The 24,150-nt window shown below is 40.4% G+C and overlaps 1 protein-coding gene across 2 annotated transcripts in view; it reads left to right on the forward strand.

The window, feature by feature from the left end:
• The first annotated feature begins 676 nt into the window (after positions 1-676).
• The window catches only part of LOC127620639 (zinc finger protein 618-like), a 90,831-nt gene continuing 67,357 nt past the window's right edge, over positions 677-24,150 (forward strand). The window contains exons 1-2 of one of the 2 annotated variants that reach the window (XM_052093851.1): positions 677-900; positions 2,781-2,878. The gene's annotated coding sequence lies outside the window, so the exon portion shown is untranslated. The remainder of the gene's footprint in view (positions 901-2,780; positions 2,879-24,150) is intronic. The other variant, XM_052093844.1, reaches the window with a different exon arrangement.

Consider the following 24,150-nt stretch of genomic DNA (forward strand, 5'->3'; position numbering starts at 1 on the left):
CTTTGTGTAAATACCTTCACTGAAACAATCAAAATATTTATATATTATTGAAATTCATATCAAATTTAAGGATTTTTTGTTTTCTAATTTTGTTTGACCATCCTACGACTCGCCGCTAGAGGGCAACTATGAAACGTAACAGATTTGAGAAGTAAAGCAGAAAAACGGACATAAAACCTAAAAGTCCTTTGCTTAAAAGTCCTTTGCTTAAAGATTCACTTTGTAATTATTTATATTTAAAAATCTGCAGCACAAAAATGGGTAGCTGATATAGTTATTTTCTGTTAATATAGACATTTATATGATTATGTGAACATGATTTCTCCTCTCTGTAAAATAGTATCTCAACAAACACAACTAAAGTCTTATCATGGTATAAAGCATTTGGAGTTAAAATGTGGGCAAAAAATTGTTTACATTATGGAACAAATGACATTTTTGTGTCTTTTCCCCCCATGGTATAAATAGATGGATACAGGAACTACTAAAACTCCTGATCTGCAAGGGCAAATTTTCTATTGCCTGCAGTTCAGTGTTTTTGTGTTCAGTGTTTTTGCATAAATAACCTACTTGATGGGCCAGCTGACGTGATATCAGCTACATAAAGTCATTGTGTGAAATTAATGCATTTGCAAATTGAGAACCTGCCCTTGCATGATGGCGGATGAGTGTGTCCATGGGGCAGATCGTAACATTAACATAGCCAGTGAAGCATCGGCCGTCAGTGGCGTATAGCAATCAGGAAGATTAGGGACAAATTCTTTTGAGATCACATCGGGAACTCTGTTTCTAAAAAAAAGCTCAGAGAAAGGGCCGCTCGTTTCGTCATTTTGAGACCCGAAAAGGAGGATTTCTTCATTCCCTGAAAATTTTTCCGCATGACCTGCATCATTTTGGGAGGTAACAAAGTACCGCACAAGGCAATCGCCTTTCCTCATTCACAAATTATACAATGTAACACATTTGAAAAGCGACCGCTTTGATAACAATCATCCGGAGTTCATGTGTATGCACGCGGTAAGATCTGATAGCGAATTCTCTCAAATGAGGTCTGAATGTGTCGTGAGTGCATGGATCTGTTGAATTTTTTTTGCAGAGCTGTTTTCAAAATAAAGTTTTGCAGCGAGTTCGTGTTGCGGTTCTTCTGTTCTTCTCTCCGCGTATTTGGATTTAAAATCGAGTTGATGCTTTTGCAATTAATTTTTGGAGTTGAAATCATACGGGGTAGGGTACAATCTGAAAACATAAAAAGCACACGCAGCAGCCATGTTTGCTGAATTTTCCGTAGAATTTTACTCTTATTTGGCGATTGAAAGGATGGCTTTGCTTAAAATGTTCGGTGATTTATTTGAACTTTATGAACTGAGTTTAGATGCTGATTAATGTAATGAAATTGTGGTGATAGATTATAAATGTTTTCGTTTTTGCAGTGAAATTGGCGCCATCTGTTGGCAGATATTTCGAGAAATTAATTAATAAATCTTTTTAATTAATTTAACTTGTAGGGATTTTTTTTCATTCATCACTTCCCATTTCATGAACTGCATATTTTGGTGACTGCGTTTGTGGATGTTTTTGAGTTTGTTCCTTTCGGACAAACTGCATCATGATATATTATTATTATTATGAATTTTATTTTTATTTTAGATTTTTAAAGATTTATCATCACTCAAGCTGTTGAAACTCTACAAATTTCCTCAAATATTAAACAGCCATCGTCAAGTCACTCTTTTACCTGGTCTGGTATTTTCATTTAATAATTTTCCCCCCATTTCAACTGCAAATATTCTAAACATCAATCAGACCTGTAGGTGGGTGGGGAAATGGGTGGATTTTTTTTTCTCATCGTGTCATGAACAAGAATTGAGTAGTCATCATATGTAATATTTGGTATCTGAATATTTCTGTAAGTTTCATGAGGGAGGTGTGTCACATGACTATTTAGAGATTCCTCTTGAAATAAGTAAAAACAGATTTAATTTGGCATGCACATCTTTAAATATATTCCATGTTACAAGACTGAGGAAATTCAGCCATTTTGTGAAAAACTGGGGGAAAATATTAATGTGCATCAGCAGATTTGTATTTATTTGTATTTTTTATAAAAGAGTAGCAGGACATCATAATCCATTACTTCACTGTGAACGTTAAAACTTCTGGACACAAAGCATTTTTCTGCTCTGGAAAACCATAACCACCTTTGTTTTTTGTCTGCAGTGAGATGATAGGGTCTTTTGAAATTTTATGCTGACCTTTACATTGATCTGAATCTAAGTGGTCAGAATTGGAATGCTCATTTCGTTGACTGTTTTTAATCTGATCAAGTCCAGTGAAGTCTGGAAAATCAAAAACAAATATGTGTGAATGTAAATTTTTAATACTGTGATTATCTGAATGCCTAATAAAGGGGAGACTGGGTTTGGTTGTCACCATTGTTGTTTTTGTTTACTACAGTGAATATTCTTCAGGGTAGCTTATTCAATATCATTTCTGTAAAAGTCTTGGACTACTTTAAAAAAGCTATTGGACTTTTTCATCACTGTTGCACTGGAAAAAACAAAACCTCATACACTCTGCCCACCAACTGTTGCTAATCTAAGAATAGATTTTTCATGGAATTTTTCAGAAGTCTGTCTTTTACCTATTTTGTGTAATACATTTAGGGATTTTCCATGCAACAGTCTGTAATGGGTCTGTAATTTTCCACTGCATTTCAGTGTCAGCTGATTTAACTTGGAACGTTTGGATCCATTTTAATCCATGTACCCTTTGGTTTTCAGGTCTTACTCTTGTTTGGCTTATTTCAAGAAAAGTAGACTGGAAAGGAGAGAAGTTAGAAGGAACAGTAAGGAGATTCCTTTTGAGCTGTGTACAGGAGGTAAAGTGTCTTTTACCATTGAAGACAAGGCTTACATCAGTGCTTCATACTATGTGAACACTTTTCAATGGTTTTTCCTTTTTACTCAAGGGAGTAGTTCACCCAAAAATAATACACCTATCATAACTAACCTATTATATTCTACTTTGTGAGGAAACTAAGCCACAAAATAAGTATAAATTAGCACAGTTACTTTGTGTTGGCTGCAGTGTTTTCTGTTAAATGGATTGGAAAAGTTTTTTCCAAAAACAGCTATGTATAAAAAATGCCATTTGTAATATTTGTTTGACTCTGTAGGATAGTTTATTAGCCCAGTGGTCTTTACAACATAAGTATTTAACTGTAGAGCAGTGGTTCTTAAACTTTATTTGATGAATTCGCCCACCTCCCCATTATGTGAAATTTTTTGAAAGCGGAGACTTCGATGTACCCACACACAAAAAAGAAAAATATCAATATTTGTGTTATTTGCTTAATGTTCTCAATGCAACTTTGCATTTCATAAATTTTTATATATTTATTCTATATTTAAAGTTTTGTTAATAAATTCAGCAGGATTACGCGTTATGAATGTGAGACCAAACCTTGCGTTTCTTGAATTTGAAATGTGAAGAAAAACTAATAATGAAAGTGATGTTGCTAATATATTTTAAATTTGTCTTTTTTGAACATTTACATTTATTAAATATTTATTTTGATAGTTTTAACTGTGGTATTTATAACAAGACCATAGTAAACACATGGAAGCATGGATCTTCACTACCATGGTTAGATGTAACAGGATTTCTTTAAAACAAATTATGGCATTTCTGTAATTATAAACAATGGACCTACTCTAAACACATGTAAAAACAATAAATACAAAATATAAACATTTGAAGTTGTTACAAAAATGTATTATATTCCCTTACTCCCCTAATGTAGCCTATGACAAATTTAATAGAGCTGAATTAGTGTTATGATAATATTTATTATCAATCTATTTCTGCCTGAATTACAGTTAGTGTTATTCAGAGCCATATAGAGAGAGAGTTGCGACAACTCCATTGACTCCAATGGAACGTTTTTTTTTTACAGCACTGGCGGCTCGTGGAGCCTCTCAATAGTTCTCGGAAGTAGCAGCAAACACATGCCGCACCGTAGAGATGCAGCAGAACAAACCGTTTGTGACGCACTTTTAAAAGGTGAGACGTTTAAAGAATAATATTATCTTATTCTGTATATTATCAGTACATCTAAATAAAAATAACTTGTAAATTAAAACCTTATAGTTGAGTATTACTCATTAAATTAGGAGATAAGGGATGTTATCGGATAACTAACAGATTAGGCAAGGATTGGAGCTGGATAAAGTTAGTAATGAACACCCTATTAATTGTAGAATCTGTTCTCTTGATTCAGTTTCATCCATCGTTTTAAAAAAAAAGTAATATCGTAATATATCGCCTATAGCTTTAGCGAGCATATTATCAAAGGTGCTAGAAAGAATTCTGTTGGACAGATTAAATGAATTTATTAACACCACAGATAACCAGTTTGGGTTTAAAGCTAAACATGGCACTGACTTGTGTATATATGCTCTGAAGGAAATTGTGAACAAATATAGAGATAAAAACTCATCAGTTCTTATGTGTTTTATTGATGCTCCTAAAGCATTTGATCGTATAAATCATGGTAAATTGTTTAACAAATTAAGGCAAAGAGGGGTGCCCAAGTATATTGTGAGAATTTTGGCTTACTGGTATGCCCACCAGACTATGCAAGTGAAATGGGGCAATAGTGTCTCAGCTTTATTTGGGGTTTGCAATGGCAGTCAAGGGGGTATTTTGTCACCTACTCTCTTTAATCTCTATATGGATGATCTGTCTAGGCAGTTGAGGGCCTGTAATACTGGGTGCATGATTGGTAATTCAATAGTGAACCATATGATGTATGCAGATGACCTTGTGATTTTTAGTCCAAGTAGTGCTGGATTACAGCAGCTACTTAAAATTTGTTCGGCATATGGTGTTGGAACATGATATCAAATATAACGACAATAAGAGTGTCGTCATGATCTGTAGAACTAAAGAGGATAAATGTTTGAACTACCCTGATTTTAAATTGGCTAACAATCAGCTTAGTGTCTGTGATAAGGTGAAATACCTTGGTCATTTTATCACTGATATAATGACAGATGATGAAGATATCTACAGGCAATGTCGCATGATGTACGCACAAGCCAATATGCTCTTACGTAAATTTAGGGCATGTACGGTTGGTGTAAAGATATTTCTTTTTAAAGCATATTGCACACCATTCTATACTGCTCACTTGTGGTCAAATTATAGAAAGACAAGTCTTTTAAAATTGAAAGTAGCATATAACGACGCAATGAGAATGTTACTCACAAGACCAAGATGGTGTAGTGCAAGTGAGATGTTTGTGGCTGCAAGAGTGAGGACCTTTCATGCTGTTTTAAGAAACCTAATGTTTAAATTCATGTGCCAGCTTAATGGGTCACAAAATGAAATAATAATGGGCTTAACTAACATACGGCTAAGTACTACACGCTACCAATCTCGTATGTGGAAGCACTGGTATAACTGTCTTTTGGTAGAACAATGACTCTCTATTATTATTTTGTTTTGTTTGTTTTTAAGTGTAGGTATGTAGGTATGTGTGTTATGGTGTATTCAATGTATTGTTGTGGGTAAGATTTGGACCTTGAGTCTGTAATAAAAGTTTTGAATTGAATTGAATTGAATATTATTACAATTTAAAATAACTGTTTTCTATTTTAATGTATTTTAAAATGTAATTTACTCCTGTGATGCCAAGCTGAATTTTCAGCCTCATTACTTTTGAACGGCAGTTTATATACAAGTATGCTTAAGCTGTTTTAAAGCTGAATATATTGCGTATATGAATAAGTATTGTAAGAATTATACATTAGATATATAATATTTATAATACATAAATAATTATATTACTATATATATAATTGATTACTATATATAGAATTGTAAGAATTGTAAACAATAAGCTTCATTTCACTAAATTTTACATTTACGTAACTGCTGCTAATAGTTAATAGTTCATTGACCCATTGTGCGGTGCGAGCTGGAAATCACCTGTCACCAGCCTGTCTCTGTACTATCTGAAAAGTCATAAATATGACATTAGTTACCATGAGATTAGTGAAAACAATGAACATGAGGTAACATAAAAAGGCAACAGAAACCCTAGACTGAAATAAGTTGAGGCAAATAAAGTAAGCGAACACTAATCCTCAAATATTAGCTGATTTGATCTTTAAAAAAACAACATCACTGTAACAACATACTCATGCTACATACATATGTCGGTGTATTACATAAATATATAAAATAAATGCATTTATTGACTACTAATTACCAGAAATCGCAGTTCTGTCACTCTACTCTAACAGTTTGAAATGCCCGCCAAAGCACTTCCTGGAACTATCTGAAGTCTACGTGAATCACGTGACGATCAAGCATTTAGAACTTCCATTGTGGCAACTCGCTCTCTATATGGCTCTGGTGTTACTATAGTAAATTCAAGGGTGGTGATGTAGAATTCTGTGCCAAATCAAATGGTTTTCACTTGTCGCACCTTGCTTCGAGTTTAAGAGCTCGAGCTTTAAGTGCCTTGTGCTCACGCTGCTCTGTCCATTGATCCAAATCAATCTACAGAGCAATACAGGTGCATTAGCTGAGGTTGTGCCTCCGCCTGTGTTTTTGACGCAGATACTTCAGATGTGTCGCTAGACTTCAAAATCAGATGAACTGCGGTACAAATGCATACAACCCACATAATTGAGAACCAACAGATATACTCCCAAGTCAAGATAAACGTTTTAATGCAAAGATGAACATGACGATATATTTGATTATTATGGCTGATAAATGCCCCCTTCTCTATTAATTTGCTCTCAGCGCCCCCTGGCATCCTTTAAACGCCCCTGTTGAGCCCCTGCTGTATGTCTCCAACTTTTTATGACTCTGGGAGCCCAGATTTCATTATGCACTTTGCTGGCTCCTTACTATGTTGCTCAGACCAAACACTTCCCCTCTCTCTGCTAAAACTACTGTAGTTCTCTGAGATCTCCATGAAATTACAAAAAATGACAGTCGTGTAAATGAACAAGGATTTTGATCGTTTGAATTTGAGGTCAATCTGATATTGCAACAGTTATTGTAACAGTGTTTATTTAGCTCTACAGCTCATTGTTCAACTCTGTTTCTGTGTGCTTGGAGTCAGCATGTTGTGATTTAACATGGTTGTAGGAGTTCTGTCTTGATGCCCTTTCCCTCTGGTGATACTAAAGCGCATTTTAGGTACTTTTTGCCAAGTCTAGTACTTTAGTCACTTTCACAACTGTAGTTCCTTGAAGCCGTTTTAGGGGACATTTTTAGCTCCTCCAGGGTAGGTATTTTTGGGACTATGGCTGACTGTGTGAGGTGCTGTTGCCTGTGATTGGTCAAAAACCTAGCAATGGGAAAGTAGAGGAGCTCGTCAGCCCCCATTAGAAAACACTAGCTGCCTAGCATGCTACTCTGAGGATTGTGCTAATTTCACAATTCCCTTAACGGAAATAACATCAAAGTATCCAAATATTAATAATAATAATAATTTTATTTGTATAACGCTTTTCAAAACGCATTGTTTCAAAACCATGTGAACCTCCCCCATCCCCCTTCTGGTGTGACTGCAGAAAATATAGTGATTTCTGGATTACTGCATACATTTTTCCCCCGAGATAACAGATAGAAATAATCAGACGTTTATGGATGAAAGTAGGATTACATGAGGTGCTTTTAAACTGGTTCAGAAAATTCCATTCATCCAAAATGCTGTCATTAAACCATTATCTGATTAGGCAGCTGCCTATGTTTTCTGATTCAGCCCAAGTTAGTATAAAATTACCCTAACAAAAGTATAGCTCCGATCCCGACATCCTCCGTTGGTGGTATTGATTTTATTGTTGTTGCTATTGCTTATGCAAATAACGTCACAGAAAAAACTGTCGATACTATATGATGTCACTATGGGGGTACTTCTGTTTTCGGAATGCAAAAGAGGAAAAGTCTCCTCCGGTGTCTCGTTTCACATAAGAGTTTTCATCTCAAAAGTAACTAAGGGAAAAGTACCAGGAGTGAATGTGGGAAAGGCCCTTTGTCCTGAAGGGTTGAGGAATAGTTCACCCAAAAATAATTTTCTCATCATATACTCTTATGCTGTCTAAAACTTGTATGACTTTTTCTACTGCAGAGCAGATTTTTTTTTTAAGGAGATATGTTTATACAGTATCCATACAATTCAAATCTATGGGGTCCAAAATGTTTGAAGCGCAAAAAAGGCATAAAGGCAGCATTTAGGCAATCCACACAACTCAAGTGGTTTAATCCATGCGAGTAAGTGTAATCAAGCTTCAAATCATGATTGCGCCAAGGTGACTGCACATCACAAGATTTATGGTAAAAAAGGAGTTCTCTTACGAGAGGTTCTCTTGTATTACGTAAGCTAGCTTACGCTACGGGAAAGATTAACCTTTTCTGAGATATTGAAGCCAAAAAATTATCCTTAATTTTGTATCATTTGTCAACGCAGTGCAGCAACTGCAGACCTTGAGCGGGCTAGCTAGCGAGCTCATTGGTTGCTCTGCGGCAACTGCTGCAGCCTATAGACGAACTTGGGCGAACTCGCGTCCAATGAGAGGCGTCCGCGCGCTTACTGCATCAAAGCCGCCAAAATGGGCGTGGCTAGAGTGCATATAAGGGTGGTTCGTAGGCTGGAACCCTAATTTTCATCTCTTCAGCGAAGCTCTTCGCATCTCTGAACTGGAAGCCGCGTCGCCGTTCGAGGGGCATCTAGCAAGCTTGGACAGCGCTCGAAGAAGCCGGCCGTCTCCGCCACCTTCAGCCATCCTGCGAGCTACGCCATCCGGCGACGTATCCTTTTTTAGAGCAAGCTAGTTCTTAACGAACTTCACAAAAGAGTAACGAGTGTCTTTTTTAAGATGCCTCGCACCACTTGCGCTTCATGCCGCGCCCCTGTCAGCGCTGGAGACCGCCACATCATCTGCGCTCTCTGCCTGGGACAGGGGCATGCAGAGCTCGCCCTCGCTGAAGGCAGATGCGATCTCTGCAAGGAGCTTCCGATGTCGACCCTGCGGGCTCGACTCGAAGCGCTCAGAACCGAAGCCGCCGCGCCGCCTTCCGTTCGCCAGCGCAGGAAAAAGCGCCGCTCCCAAAGGCTGCCAGAACCGGTGATAGAAGCGACTACCTCGCCGGAGCCTCTTCCTCGAGCATCGCTCTCACCCTCCCCGCCCCCCCCGGGACGCGCAGTTGCCGCCCAGCGGCCGCACTGCGGCCATCTTGGAGGACGAGGCGGAGGATAAGGGCTGCTCCATCATGGCTTCGGATAGCGAGGAGTGGTCAGGCTCCCACGCCTCCTCCTCGGCCCAGGAATCCAGCAGGACACGCGCCGGAGTCGAAGGGGAACTAACACGCCTCCTCACACAGGCCGTCGACCGCCTTGGGCTTGAGTGGTCACCGCCCCCTGAGCAGGCTCCCAACAGACTCGACGGCTGCTTTCTTCAGAGCCGTCGCCGCGCAACACCCGCGGCCCGGGTCGCTCCCTTCCTGCCGGAACTCCACACTGAGCTTGCAAAGTCGTGGAACGTGCCTTTCTTGGCCAGGATCCGTTCCCACGTCTCCACCCCTCTCGCTTCGGTGGACGGCGCCACCGGGAAGGGCTACTCCTCCATCCCCCCGGTCGAGGATTCGGTAGCAGCACACCTTTGCCCGCCCTCCGCGAGATGGCGGTCTAAGCCAGTGCTCCCGTCTAAGGCCTGCAGAGCGACTTCCGCCTATGTTGGCCGCGCCTATTCCGCCGCCGGCCAAGCCGCATCTGCTCTGCACTCCATGGCCGTCTTACGGATCCTCCAAGCGGACCTTCTTCGGAGTGGGATGAGAAAGGCAGGCACCCAGAGGCTGTTACAGATCTAAGAAGCGCGACGGACCTTGCCCTTCAGCGCCACCAAAGCTGCAGCCCAAGCTCTAGGGAAGTGCATGGCCTCGCTGACTGTGACCGAGAGACACCTGTGGCTAACGCTAGCCGACATGGGAGAAGCAGAGCGCTCCACGTTCCTCAACGCGCGCTCTCTCCGACCGGTCTCTTCGGCTCCGCGGTGAGTGGCATTGTTGACCGCTTTTCAGAAGTCCAGAAAGCCACCCAAGCATGAACCTCTTCCTGCCACGTCGCGCTAGCTCCTCTGCAGGCCGCCCACGTGACCAGCCTCCTGCACGAGCCTCTTCACAGCGCCCAGCTCAACAAAGTCAGACTTCTCAGCGTCGACAGGGCGGCCGCCCTCGATCGCGCTCAGACAGCCGCCGCAGACCGCCGCCCCCCCGCGGGCCTCGGTCTAAGGTTGCACTGAAACCTGAGCAACCGAAGTCCTCCTAGCCTTGTTGAAAAAACGACGGCTCAGTCCCTCCCGGACCACCGTCAAAGCTTCGCCCCCTGTCAGTCCCCCTCTCTCAGGCTACTACAGTGGTGGATTCAGCAGCCAACAAGCCGGTGATACTGCCCGCTTGCCTGCACTCAAACGCAGTTTTCACGGCGACCCAAAGAAATCTTGTAAAAAGCAAACATGCCTTATGTGTAGAAAATGTGCCCACAATCCAGTGTTCACCCCTACACACAAGCATTACACTTCCCGTGTTCCTATCAGAGCCCACTCACATAAAGCGGACACAGCCCGCTCGTGTGTTAGAGTCAATAAACGCGCCCACGAATCCGTGCGGCGCCCTTCTCTGGCCGCTCTGTCACACGACCAGCCTTATGTGTAGAAAATGTGCCCACAATCCAGTGTTCATCTCTACACACAAGCATTACACTTCCGTGTCCCGATCAGAGCCCACTCACATAAAGCGGACACAGCCCGCTCGAGTGTTAGAGTCAATAAACGGCTCACGAATACGTCGCGCGCCCATTCTCTGCCCGCTCTGTCACACGGCCAGCAAACACTTCTCTGTATGTAAGTCCTGTGCCCGTGACTATGCTCGCGCATCACTTAACAGATGTGACTCTTTCCCCATTCACCTCAATCGGAAGTCACTCACAGAACAGCCTGTCCCTGCTGTCTGTGAGCAGTCATGCATAAGCACAGTAAGCGGCTCACACATTCTGTTCAGCTGCTGTGTGCAGCAATCAGGGCGATTTGGCCATTCACCCTCTAGCGTTACGCTTCAAAGCGTGGGAAGCTATCCCAGGGATATCCAAATGGGTGTTAAGCACAATAAAACAGGGCTATTTGCTACAGTTCGATCGCCGCCCTCCCGCTTCAGAGCTGGCTCGAAACTATTGTGAACACGGAAGCAGCCTGCATGCTTCGTTCAGAAATAGTAAACCTTCTGTGCAAAAGGGCCATAGAGAAAGTGCCGCCTGCTGAGCTGAGTCGGGGTTTTACAGCCGTTATTTTCTTGTTCCCAAGAAAGACGGCGGCCTCAGACCAATATTAGATCTCAAGGGTTTGAACAAGGTGCTTGCAAAAAGGCCGTTCAAAATGCTTACAATCAGGAAACTCCTCGCGCATACGCGCCAGGGGGACTGGTTTATCTCTCTCGATCTGAAAGATGCCTACTTTCAGATTCAGATAAATCCCCGTCACAGGCCATTCTTGAGATTCGCCTTCAACGGCCAGGTTTATCAATACACCGTCCTTCCGTTCGGCCTGTCTTTAGCACCCCGTACTTTCACGAAGTGCATGGATGCGGCGCTCGCACCCCTGCGGAGTCAGGGCTTGCGAATTCTGAACTATTTGGACTATTCTGAACTATTTGAACTATTCTGAACTGGCTGATTATGGCACAGTCACATACGGAGCTGCTGTCTCACAGAACAGTTCTCCTCAGCCATCTGAACAGTTTGGGTCTTGCAGTCAATTGGACCAAGAGCTCACTACAGCCCAGTCAGGCAATTTCCTTCCTTGGAATAGAACTAGACTCCGTGGCAATGACGGCTCACTTATCTACACAGCGCGCACGCCGTGTTCAGCGACTAGCCGCGTCCTTTCAGATGAACAGCCTCACGCCTCTGCAAAAATTTCAGAGAGTGCTAGGTTACATGGCCTCAGCCGCAGCAGTACTTCAGCTGGGTTTACTGCGCATGCGCCCGCTTCAGCATTGGCTAAACACCCAGCGTCTCGCCGGGCTTGGGCCACAGGCCGCCAGCCGATCAAGGTGACTCAGACCTGTATTTCAGCTCTGCAGCCCTGGACAGTGGCTGAATGGTATCAGCGGGGAGTGACGATGGGAGCTGTATCTCGCCGAAAAGTCATCTCGACAGACGCGTCCAACACGGGTTGGGGCGCGGTCTGCTAGGGCTCTCCGGTTTTTGGCCTATGGTCAGTTCAGGAAAAGGTCCTTCACATAAATTGTCTGGAAATGATAGCGGTCGAGTACGCGCTTGTGCGCTTTCTCCCGGTCATTCAGGGTCACCACGTCCTGGTCCGTTTGGACAACAGATCTGTGGTATCCTACCTAAACCGTCAGGGCGGTGTCAGATCCAGGAACCTCTTCTATCTGACGAAACGCATACTGAGTTGGTCCCAGTGCCACCTGCGCTCGCTGAGGGCAACGCACGTGCCAGGCCACCTGAACGACGGCCCAGACAGACTGTCCAGAGACAATATTCCACCAGGGGAATGGTCCCTGCACGCTCAAACAGTCCAGAAGTTATGCCGCATATTCAGCAGAGCAGAGATAGACCTCTTTGCGTCAGAAGAGAACTCTCACTGCCCAATATTTTTCTCGAAAAGCGAGGACGCGCTGGCCCAGGACTGGCCCAACCGGCCGCTTTACGCCTTCCCTCCCGTCTCGCTATTGCCACAGGTAATGCAGAGGATCAGGGAAACGCGTCACTCGGTGCTCCTCATAGACCCGCGTTGGGAGAATCAGACATGGTTCCCGGAGCTTACGCAGCTGTCACTGACAGCGCCGTGGCCCATCCCAGTGAGAGCAGATCTCCTCTCTCAAACTCGCAGCACGATCTGGCATCCCCACCCAGAGCGCTGGGCGCTGCACGCGTGGGTGATCAACGACTACCCGTCGCTCTGCCAGAAGGGGTAATAAACACCATCATACAAGCTAGAGCCCCTTCCACGAGAAGACTCTATGCATCAAAATGGTCTGTGTTTTCAAAATGGTGCACCGACAGAGACCTGGACCCACGGACATGTGGGTTGTCGTCGCTGCTCGTGTTTTTACAAGAGCTGCTGGATAAGGGCAGATACCCGTCCACGCTCAAAGTGTATGTGGCGGCCGTCGCGGCGTTCGCCGAACCCCTGCACGGCCAGTCACTGGAAAAAATGAGCTGGTCATCCGCTTCCTCAAGGGAGCTAGAAGGATGAACCCCCCGCGCCCCCCATCGGTTCCTATCTGGGATCTTTCTATAGTTCTCGAAACTATGAAAGCCCCCCCTTTCGAACCGCTTCAATCCGTGGATTTGAAATATCTTTCACTCAAAACCGTTTTTCTGACTGCCCTGTCATCAGTCAAACGTGTGGGAGACCTTCACGCGCTGTCTGTCAGCACTGCGTGTCTTGAGTTCGGACCAAGTGACTCCAAGGTCATTTTAAAGCCTAGACACGGCTATGTTCCCAAGGTGATCGGTACTCCTTTCAGAGCACAGGTCATTTCCCTATCGGTGCTGCCAGCATCCGATAGCGAACGCGACGCCAATCTCCTTTGCCCAGTCAGAGCACTGAGATTGTATACTGCGCGCTCCGCCTCTTTCAGACGCTCCGAGCAGCTTTTCGTTTCGTTCGGAGGGTGCACCAAAGGTCTCGCCGCCTCGAAACAGACACTGTCTAGATGGATAGTGGACGCTATTGCTGCAGCATACGCGTCAAAAGACCTGCCATGCCCGTTGGGCATTAAGGCTCACTGCACTAGAGGCATGGCCTCATCGTGGGCATGGTCCAGCGGGATTTCCATTCACGACATGTGTGTGGCAGCGGGCTGGGCTTCCCCCTCCACCTTTGTCAGATTTTACAATCTGGATGTGCCCGCCCTGCAGGCAAAACTACTAGCGGTTTAATACGCTACAGCTCCCCTGGTGAGCTGCACTGATGGGACTCATTCCACACACACTGGCCCGCACTCTTGCCGGCCAAATATTATTTCCCCACTCACAAGGGCTCCCCCGGGTCCCCCCACCCCCGGGGCTCATGCAGTGGATGCTTGGCGCGCACGGCGTTGACAATGGGTTCCCGTGAGCGTAAGCTAGCTTACGCATATACGAGAGAACCTCTCGTAAGAGAACGAATCGGTTACCTAACGTAACCTCGGTTCTCTCTAGATGAGGGAACGAGTATTGCGTAGCCGGCCGTCTTTCAGCGCAACGAGCGACTTTCAGCTTAATTCAATGAAAACCAGGGTTCCAGCCTCACGAACTACGCTTATATGCACTCTAGCCATGCCCATTTTGGCGGGCTTTGATGCAGTAAGCGCGCGGACGCCTCTCATTGGACACGAGTTCGCCCAAGTTCGTCTAAAGGCTGCAGCAGTAGCCGCAGAGCAACCAATGAGCTCGCTAGCTAGCCCGCTCAAGGTCTGCAGTTGCTGCACTGCGTTGACAAATGATACAAAATTAAGGATAATTTTTTGGCTTCAATATCTCAGAAAAGATTAATCTTTCCCGTAGCGTAAGCTAGATTACGCAATACTCGTTCCCTCATCTAGAGAGAACCGAGGTTACGTTAGGTAACCGATTCGTTTCTCAACCCAAAACTGATTGTATCACATCAAAAGATATAACCACGTAAACCACTCAAGTTGTATGGATCAAGGTTATTATAGTTAACTGAAAAGAAATGCCTAAAAAAAAGGAATTAAAGATTAAAACAATATTTTCCAAAAAAAACAAAACAACCTAAAATGAAACTTTCCTGCATTGTTTTAAAATGAAATAAGCACAATAAACGCATTCGTTTTCATATTTAATTCTAGGGATGTCCCAATCCGATATTAAATATTTGCTGATACGGAGTCCTGATCCAATACTTGTATTTGCCTAGGCAATAGAGCTGCAGACTATTTTTTTGATTGTTTATAAAAATAACTAAGTAAACAAAGTAACTAAAATATGTCTTCAGCTTAATGCATGTAACTTGGTGCAGCTAGCATTTTTATAAAACTCACATATAAAATCAACTTCCACTTAGAATGGTGTAATAACTTATTTGAACACAAATGCACTGAGTTCTGTATGGATGAATGGAATTTACAATTAACTATCAATTTACTTACACTTAAAAATGGTTTAAACAGCTTGACTTGAACAGTCACAACAAAAAGTTAATTCTATAAAAACTAATTCAAAATTTCGCAATTCCACTTTAAGTGGTGTAAACAGTTACACTTGAACAGGCCCAAGTTCAACAATATTGAAACCGTTATTAATAGTTCTCTTGTCAACATCAAAATGCCAGTGTGACATACTGACAACCAGTAAAAATCATGAAGGCATCACACACCGCAAAGATATTTTCATAACAAGCTCTAAAACTGCTCCAGTGAGAAATCATTAATATCTATGGTCAGTTTACTGTCTTTTGAGTTTTGCTGTAACGCAAATAACTAATTAAGCAAATGCATGAAGAAGCAGTGTCGTTATTGAAGGTTAAACGGTTGTATTTATAATTAGTGGTATTGTGACCAACATTAATCTGATTTAAATTGGGATGAGAGACTGATGGTGAGATATTGAGAGCACCTAAAGAGTGCATGTCTTTGATTGACACCGAGAGCACACGTTAAAGAGAGTAAAGCTAAAAGCACTCATGATTGCTCAAACAGTCTCTATCACTCAACACAACGTCTGATTGTCACAGCTCACGTCATGTATTTGCATGTTTATTAGTTGTTTAATTTGTTTTTAAACCTGTTAGCAGCCTCTATCCTCTTCCTGTTCACTTGCAACGAGTCTGAATAACTACTCTAGAAAATGGGCAAATTAATATTCATACACATGTCATTTCTTACACATTTTTAAAAACAAACCGGCATATTCATTTCAATTAAATCATGTCTGAAAGTTTAAATTCATGAATGCTTAGAATTGCCAACAACTGAACCTCCATAGGCCATTCTGTCATGCTTCAAGGGCTGAGAAAGCACTCATTCATTAGAGGAGCAGTGTATGTGTGATGATTGCCTGCATGCTGCAAAAAAGATTGGCCCTAAATCTAGGCACGATCGCCGATCACTGATGTAAGACCAATTTCAGCCAATTTTGATAGGCGGCTGATCGGGACATCTCTATTTAATTCCTTGATTTGTGAATGTTACAAAATCTTTATTTTGTTTCTTTTAGTATCTCATTTACTGGCCAGGCTGAGACCAGAGAGGTACAAGTCAAGACCGAGATTCAAGAGGCTCAGTCTGAGATGAGACTAATTTACAGTAGGCATAATGCAATCTTAATAAATGTATTAAATGTACATTGTAAACAACTAAATTGACCAAGTTTTTATATAAAAAACATTGTATAAGGTGTGGGCTGATTGTCATTGATGTCCCTTGATCTTTCTCCTGGCTGCTTCTGTCAAGTGCTGTCCGTAGCAACAGCCAATGTTAGTGCTTTCCCACAACTCCTCACATGAAAGGTGTCTGTTTCAGGTCCATTTCTCCATTCCGATCTGAAATTCTTAACATTGACAACTGTATGTGAAACTGATGCAAATATGATTGTGTATATATCAAAATGTTCTCAGCTGATTAGATGTGATTCGCTAAAACATGGGACAAACTGCGTCCCTCATTAATATAATATTAATCACAGTTCTGTTCCCTTATACTTGGTTTATATTTTAAGCCATCAATGCACAAGTCTGATTCATGTTTTTTTTTTGCACTTCTCACAGAATCCGCATACAGAATTTCTATCTCTGATAATAGTTTGCAAGAACCTTCTTCAGTGTGAGTGCTGCAAATAATCTAAGACATCATTCGCTTTAAATCCGGTGTTTAACATTTTACTTTACATACATAGCCTATATATCAGTATATCTTATATCTATATCACTATTTATTTGAATAGGAAAAGAGTGGTTTGTAAAAAGTGGAAGTGGCTGGTAAAATTAATAATAATAATAATAATAATAATAATAACTTTATTTTGTATAGCGCTTTTAAAAGTAAATTCTCAGAGCGCTTTACATAAAGAGACATGATCACACAATACAAAATATTTCACACAAGATTACAAACCTAAAAACAACAAAAAATAATAAATAAATAAATATCAAGACAGAGTAAAACCATAAGATACATCTCATTAACAACCACTAATAGCACCTTTACCCAAATGCTTCCGTAAAATAATACGTTTTAAGGGATGTTTTAAACCTTTTCAAAGATGGTGCAAATCTTATTTCGGAAGGCAAGGAGTTTCATAACTTTGGGGCGACTGAAGAGAATGCCCTATCACCCATTGTTTTTAGATTCGTTACCGGAACTGCGAAAAGACCGGCATCAGCAGAGCGAAGATTACGTGTTGGGATGTAGGGCATTAAAAGCTCTGCGAGATATTGAGGAGCGAGTCCATTCAATGCCTTGTACGTCAACATCAGAATCTTAAAATCAACACGAAATTTAACAGGTAACCAATGCAGGATCTCTAAAATAGGTTTTATATGATCTCTTTGTCTTGTCCTAGTCAGAATACGTGCAGCAGAGTTTTGTACCCACTGAAGTTTATTCAGAATAGATTTTGATGCTCCTGCTAACAAGGCATTGCAATAATCAATTCTAGAAAAAACCAGAGTATTAATTAATTTTTCAGCTACAGGAAAGGACAGCATGGGCCGTAATCTGGATATATTTCTAAGATGAAAAAAAGAAACTCTACGTGAAGATCGAATGTTAAATTAGAGTCAAAAATTACTCAAGTTTTTTAGTTTTGATTGGAACTGGATTACAGAGCCATCCACTTCTAACGCTACAGGTTGCACTCTGCGTAACTGGTGGGGCGAACCAATAAGCATCACCTCGGTCTTGTCACTATTTAAGCATAAAAAATTAGCAGACATCCAATTTTTAATAACTGTGATACACTTGGAAAGATGTAATACGGCCACATTTACCTCAGATTTTGAGTGAACATATATCTGGGTGTTGTCCGCATAAAAATGAAAATCAAGACCTAGAGACCTCAAGAGTTGGCCAAGAGGAAAAATATAAAGAGTGAAAAGTAAGGGACCCAAAATTGAACCCTGAGGAACACCAAATTTTACCATACCAGCCTCAGATCTGCAGCCACCCAGCACAACGAATTGTTTGCGATCTGAAAAATAAGACTTAAACCAGCTCAGAGCAGAGTCAGATACACCAAAGACAGACTCTAAGCGCGAGAGTAAAGTGCTATGATCAATAGTGTCGAAAGCAGCACTGAGATCAAGCAGAATCAGTATTGATAAGCAACCAGCATCGGAAGCCATCAATAAGTCATTTGTGACTTTGACTAATGCTGTCTCAGTGCTATGCATTTTACGAAAGCCAGATTGAAGAGGCTCAAAGAGGTTATTTGCAGACAAATGAGAAAGCAGTTGTGAAGCAACAATACGTTCTAAGATTTTAGCAATAAAAGGGAGACTAGAGATGGGATGAAAATTTGCTAGATTCTCAAAGTTACGGCTATTTGTTTTTGGAACAGGGGTTACAGCAGCAATTTTAAGTGCAGATGGCATGACACCAGAAAACAGTGAGTCATTTATAATACTCGATACAGCCGGACACAAAGAAGAAAAGCAGAATTCTGAAAAACAAACCCCAGAAAATTCCATGTTACTTATTTTTGGGGTAACAGTTATATTAGTGGTAGTAATCTGATCTCTTATCCCCTCAATCTTATTGCCAAAAAACACAAGAAACTTATTGCATAATTGAACAGAAGGAGGGACATTGGGAATATTATTTACGTTTAAAAGATTGTTGATAGAATTAAACAATTTTCTTGGGTTATCTTGATTACTTGCAATGATCTGGGAGAAATGAGCAGACCTTCTCGATACAATTTCAGTCCTATATTCTCCCAAACTTTCTTTCCAGGCCAGATGATACACAGTTAGACCAGTAGAGCTCCATTTTGCGACACTGAGTTTTCATTGCGCGCAGATCATCGTTATACCACGGGGCAGATCGTTTAAAAGATACAGCACGTGACATCAGAGGAGCAAAAGTGTCCAGGCCAGATGAAAGAATTGTGTACAACCAATTTACTTTATCATCCAATGCATCAGATGGTAGAATACAACTAATAGCAGAGTCAATAAAGTCTGAGAAGTCGGTGGGTGCAATAGATCTCCACTTACGGTAATAAATAATACGGGAAGTAGTAGTCAGTAAATCAGGTAACTCCAAGTTGAAAAGAATGGCTAAGTGATCAGATAGCCCAAAATCAGATACAGACAACCCAAACACAAGTGTACCATTTTGAATCACAAGATCCAACATGTGGCCTTTGTTGTGTGTAGGACAATCCACAACTTGATGTAACTCAAAGCAGTCTAATAAAGATGTAAAATCTCTAGTTGATGAAATATCTTTTTTGTCCATGTGTATATTAAAATCACCAAGAATTAAAATTTTCTGAAATTTTAAAACCAACACAGACAGTAGTTCAGCAAAATCTGATGTAAATTCTTTGCTACCCTTGGGAGGTCTGTACACAGTTACAATGACCGTAGATGATGAAGCAGAAACACTCAAGGCGAGGCATTCAAATGAGGTAAACGAAGGGATATCCACAGAACACAGTCCTAGAGGCTGTTTAAACAGCACAATGATACCACCTCTTCCAGTTGAACGCGGAAGATCGCATAATCCATATCCCTCAGGAGTCAGTTCATTAAGGAGTAGACCATCAGACTCTTTATGCCAGGTTTCTGTTAAGCATATGAGATCCCAGTTTTGATCCATAATTAGATCACATACAGTCAAAGCTTTGTTATTAATCGAGCGCACATTTATCAGTGCAGATTCCAGCAATCGTACCGGTGCAGCCGAGGCTGGTGCAGCCTCCTCACGCAAGACTGCCAAATTATTAAAATTAACCCCCGTAGGTCTCCATGGCGACTTCAGCGGTTTACGCAAGACAGTCAGATAAAAAACATTATTTTGAGACGAACATAAGTACCCACTCCGTGATGATCGATGTAGGTAACGTTTTAGGCGAAGTATTCCGTAGGTAGTGCAAAGTGCGCGTAATTCAGTCCCCAAAGCATGATTCCCATTAAGGTTCAGCAGCTGGCGAAAAGTGTACCTTAAGGCCATTGTAGAGGAGTCCATGCAAATATCAATATCACTATTGTGTAAGTCCTGGATCACACAACTGTTGATGATTAACGGTCCGCAGACACCCAGAAACAGCAACAATAGTCCAAAGACTGTAACGCGATTCCACATCACGATGGAAAACATGGGCGACATGTACAGACTGGTTACCTATGAAGCTTGTAAGGTAATTAAAAAATATCCAATTTAAACATTAAAGCCAAGTGATTAGCCGGAGAAAGGAGCGGCCACCACACGCGCCAGCGTGCCCTTTCAACCGGATCTGTCGATGTGGCACAGCAACATATCGTGTCCACACAGCAAAAAAATTGGGCATTCAGCAGCCGCTGTGGCTTTTGGTCAAAAAATACATTTTCTCTGCTGCACAAACATGTAACTTTTTATTAATTTAAATTCTTTGCATTAAATTATGTAAGGCATTAAAAATCGAAAGTGCTCTAAATAGTGAGTTCAAAGTAGAGGGCTTCCAAAAGGGCTTGACAGTGAGGCCTACAAAAGGTGAGGTTAGAGGACAAGTCACAATTTTTTGTGAATTATTACAAAACGGTATCGTTTAATATAGTGTTATTATATAAGGTGTATGTTTTGACTGTTATACACACAGTGCTGAATTATTTTTTCACAAATGGGTAGAAAAACTTATGAAAACACTGCAAATTAGTTTTGGAAATTCATGGAAATGTACTAGTCAAAATGTGTTATTTTACCCAGATATTACCAGTCGAGAATAAAAATGTGGCTTAGCACGGCAATACAAATTACCAGCTTCTGTGTTCTATTATGTTATTCATTGTAAGTCAAGTAAATATTTCTGCTAAACAAATAAAGTATTGCTGTACAAAAAAAAAAAAAGAAAAAAAAAGAATAATGATTTTTTAAAATGTCACTTAAGTACAACACTTAAGTGAACCTAAACCTTTACTTTCAATGTGTTTACAATTTCTTCAGTTGCACTTTTATTCCATCCAAGTAAGCATTTCTGATATACAAAATACAGTCTTATTGTACTATAACTTCAGGTCTTCACAGCTACAACAGGGAGTCATTTCTTTTCTAAAATATGAGACCACCCTGTAGGTTTTGGTTTCTTAATGAATTTTACGATCCTGGTTCAGATTCCTCTAAAAATTCTGGTTCCTTAACGGTTCCAGTAATTCTTTAAAAAAAAAAATTTTTTTACGAATGTTTTGGAAATTATAAATGCAATTCTTGAAGTTACTACCTTTTGCTGCAGATCCGGTATAACAAATCAGAAATACTTTTAGGACAAATACAGAAATAGAAATACAGTTCTTTTAAGAGGTGTGTTAACAGAATTTTTAGAGTCATAAATACAATTCAATAATGTGTTTTAACCATATTTTAAATAAATCTAAACAAACAAGAAATGTGATGGCATATTTAATTTATTGCTTTATAAAATTCTATTTTATTACAACAAATCTATGGCATCTTTAATTACATATGAACAACCAGTCAGTAACTGCACTGCTTGATTAAAGTCTCACAGGTCTAAAGTTATATTACATAATGGTAACGCATTGTTTCCTCTAGGATTTTTTTAAGCAGCAATGCCAGACCTGCATTAAATCGTGTTGGTGGATGAATAGCTTAAAAACAGTGGTGTCAAACTCAATTTCAGCCTGGTCCACATCAGAGTTTATTTGTGCCCTTGCATGGGTGCTATATTTTCAACTGGTCCTTCAATTACCAAATATTTTTTCATATTATGTGCATTTAAATGCATATTTGAAAATGCATTGATTTTGAGGTTGGGATGCAGATGAAAATGATTAAATTAACAACCGTAACATCTGTGGAAAAAATTAAAACCTAATATTTATTGGACTAAATTGAAATATTCTGACAGCGTGACTAAGTTGGTTTTCCTTTACAGATTCCTTTCATCAGGCTCCTACTGATTATACTACATCTCTTGGAATCTCTGAAGGAAAACAAAACCATTTACATGTTCTTATATATATTATAATAAATTAATAGGAAAACAAACCAAAAATCGGCTAATCCCTGAGATCATGGTCTTTTGCAGGTGTCACCGTGGCTCGCTTTGTGCGTGCGCTTGTAAAATGTATATTTTAAAGGCACATTATTACGGTTTAGTATTTCTCTGTTAAGTAGAACAGTGTTACTTCTAACATCCTGTCTCAGCCCAGGAACTCAAACCATTTTCTTATATATATATATATATATATTGTGTGTGTGTGTGTAATTAAATTATTATCATAAACGTGCAACTAGTCGACTAATGGCTTAAATTAACACCTACTGGTCGACTAGGAAAATCTTTGGTCGGAGGCAGCCCTACTGGCAGCACTCTACTGTATAATTAATGTGCAGTTAGACCAAACATATTTTAAACTGGCCTCAAGTTGATTAATTGTTTATGTAGTTTATATAGTAGTTAATTCAAATCTGTAGTTGTTAAGTATAATATGAGAATATAAAACATGAGATAAACAAATTAAGTAAAAATGGCTTTGTTGTTTGTGTCTGTTTGTGATCTGCTTACAAGAGAATGTGATGCATTAATATGTGCATCATTTAACAATACACACTCTAATTTGTTAAATTCTAATGAAATTATAAAGAACAAATAGAATTGTCAGAATTAATGCATTAATGCATGGGATTCATTTAACGTATTTATAATGGATGATTGTCCCTTTAAATATTTAAATGTACACATTTATTACACTTACTATGTCACTACGTTTTATTACATGTTTGTTTATATCTATTTTATATGCACTGTATGATTTGTATTAAGTTTACATTTATATTTACAACTCTTTATGCTCCGAGGTTTTGTTATTTCAGTGGCATACCCAAAATTAAAGGATTATAAAAAACAAACAAAAGAGGGTTAAGTGTTTGATATCTTTGTAAAGACAATTGGTACTGTCTCTTTAAGAGAGTGTTTATACAAGCTTCCGATAGCAAGTGGTTGCTGTTGGTTGGCGACAGTGCAAATTAATGAGAGAAAAGTTACACCGTTGTTTTTACCTCATCAGTGCAATGTGTTATTAAAAATATAGTTCTTTTAAATTCTTTGTTTAACAACTTACTGTAAATAACAGAATGGATATTAAGAGACATGAAATGAAAATGGAGTGCGTGCCTCATCTTTGGACGCACAATACACGGAAAGAGCCAAAAGGAAACTTTTACTTGCATAATGTGTATTGCCTTGGTTGTACAAATAGTTATTGTAAAAGTTCTCAAAATGTAAAATCTACAAGTGCTTGAGTTTTGCAACACTTTTACCTTCTAATAGGCATCCAACAGGTGTGTTATACTGGTCTGTAGACATGCTGTAAAATGGAGAATGTTGTGAAAACAGTCCATGGAAAATTTAGATTTGAGGTGGTTAAATGTAAATGGCATATCATGGCTCAACTAAAGCGATGGTGATCCAACAGCACTGAACTCACTGCAGCCAAATAAGGTAAATTTCCTTCAGAGTGTGTTGCCTCATGGGACACAACATTTAGTGAAACATGAGGCTGAATCCAGCTTCTTAATTGGCAGCTTCTTATACAGTAATGAGGGATTTTTACCAAATCCCATTACAAAGCTCAATCACTGGCGAGTGTCGAATAGTGCAAAATTTAGTCGCGTATAGTGTTGTCATGATACCAACATTTAAGGAGTCTGTACTGATACCAGTGAAGTTTCACAGATCTCAATACCAATTTTGATACCACAGCAAAAATATTATAATATGGCAATGTGCTTTTGAACACACTCCTTTTGCCTATTTAAAGTTCAATTTCAATGTGAATAATTCACATAATGCACTTGGACACTTAAATTAAAAATGTATAATGTAAAAACATATTGTATAAATAATGTATAAGAAATATATTAAATAAACAAAGCAGGTGTTAC

The sequence above is a fragment of the Xyrauchen texanus genome, chromosome 3, assembly GCF_025860055.1.
Source record: "Xyrauchen texanus isolate HMW12.3.18 chromosome 3, RBS_HiC_50CHRs, whole genome shotgun sequence".
Classification (NCBI taxonomy): domain Eukaryota; kingdom Metazoa; phylum Chordata; class Actinopteri; order Cypriniformes; family Catostomidae; genus Xyrauchen; species Xyrauchen texanus.